The 1,963-nt window shown below is 31.2% G+C and overlaps 1 non-coding gene across 1 annotated transcript; it reads left to right on the forward strand.

Annotated features, from left to right (window-relative positions):
• Positions 1-220: 220 nt before the first annotated feature.
• On the forward strand, positions 221-349 carry LOC111719123. Its single transcript, XR_002769405.1, has one exon. It is a non-coding gene; the product is annotated as a U6atac minor spliceosomal RNA (small nuclear RNA).
• Positions 350-1,963: the final 1,614 nt, after the last annotated feature.

The following is a 1,963-nucleotide window of genomic DNA, read 5'->3' on the forward strand; positions in this document are numbered from 1 at the left end:
GAATATTTAAGATAAGTTTAAAATGAATATGTATACTAACTTTAATGAAGTAATAATAATAATATAATTTGCTTATGTGGTTTTCTCTTATTCTCTTTTTCTTCTGTATCTACTATTTGATTTTCTTGTTGTTATTATTATTTTTCCATGCTACTTTGTTTCTTTCTTTATGAAAGATTCCCACACAACCCAAATCATGGCAGATATGAATTTACATTGTGTGTAGCATGAAAGGAGAGAAGGTTAGCATTTACTTTGCTAAAAATGGAAAGATTCTATTGATCTTTACAACACATGTGATTAAGACTTTGCCATTAGTATACCCTGTAGCATTTAACTATCATTGGTTTAGTTGCAAAATATGGAAGCAGCATAGTAAGAGGGAAAGAGGAATAGATTTGGAATCAAAAGACTGATCAAATATTAGCTCTACTATTTATGATCTTGGACAAGGCACAATCTCTCTAATGTTGCAAATGATGGAATTAGTCTAAAATGTTTCTAAATTCAATTTTTTGGATGATTCCTCCTTGAGGCCTGTTGATCAGTGACTTTACCCTAGCTTTAGGTGCACATTCAGTATATTTCTTTAAGTTTTCTATGAGTGAGATCTGGGATATAATCAAGAAATACTTATTTGCCTAATAAATATCAAATAGCTCTTGAGGTCCAAGTTTCCTTAGATTTTTAAATCCTTAATAGCTCAATTAGATAAGACAATACAAAGAAGGTATAGAGGCAAGCTACACTAAAATGGATAAAGTTTTTGCCTCTCCTTCCTGATCCCTTTACAGACTAATATAGTTAATACTTTTTGGAGAAATGCTTTCCCATCATCTTTATAAAGCTGCTGAGGGTCAAAGGAGATATTTAAAAATTTCTGAGAAGCATTTTTGCTGTTCTTTTTACTATCCCTAGCTAATAAAGAAAGAGTTCCCTCAGTTCCTACATTTATAAAATGAAGGAGTTGACCTTTAACTTTCATGATCCTTTTCAGATCTTGTTAGAAGTTATAGAATCATAGATTTAAAAATAGAAGGGATCATAGAAGTCAGAATCTAACTCTTGCATTTACATATGTGGAAACTGAGTTCCAGAGAGGGTAAGTAATTGCTAAAGGATCATACATCTAAAAAATGTTGAAGACAGAATTTGAAACAGGAGTTTTAATTTAATAAAACCATGTAAGGAAGTCAGAATTTGGTGAAATACATGAGGAGGAAAGAATCACAAAGATGCAACAGTGTGAATGCTTTTATGAACATCAAACAAAATTATTTCCCAATTTTTGGAATGTGAATTATGTATCAGTATGAGAAATAGATTGGTGGGGTTAACTTTTTCAGTTTCTTTAATTCTCTAATTGTTTCATAATTCTGGAAAGATCTTGGAGTAAATTTTTCTTACATATAAAAGTGTTTGGATTTCATGGCAATAATTGCAAGTTGAGTGATGCTTTTCATGTTTCTCAGTTTTTCAGACACTTGCAATTATAAATATTTTTCTGACTGTGCCATGTAATACTGTATGAACACTATAGAAAAAGACCATTTAGTAGTGAAATTAAGAAATTAACTTAATTAACTTGTAGTTATTTTACTGCTAATTTTTAATAGATAATAAGAAAGGGTCACATATTACTTTCCAGTCCTCCCCCATCTGTCAAATCATTCCTTGTAAACTAAGCCTTCCTCACCGGCTGTTACCTAATTCAATGTGGTCCATATTGGAATTTTTCCAACAGTGCCTGCTTATAATTTGCAAGTCCCAGCAGCCCTGTGTAGCTAAGAGATAAAAATGGACCATAACTATAATCTTTCATATTACTCATAGTTCAATTTAATTATCTGAAATACTAGCTGATAAATAGTGCAATCAGAAGAATTTCAGCTTAATAGTAACTACTTCCACATCACTTTTTCTGCCCTCATCCAATTTAAAACAGGTTTTAGATTACTCCTTC

Source organism: Sarcophilus harrisii, chromosome 1 (genome assembly GCF_902635505.1).
Source record: "Sarcophilus harrisii chromosome 1, mSarHar1.11, whole genome shotgun sequence".
Lineage (NCBI taxonomy): Eukaryota > Metazoa > Chordata > Mammalia > Dasyuromorphia > Dasyuridae > Sarcophilus > Sarcophilus harrisii.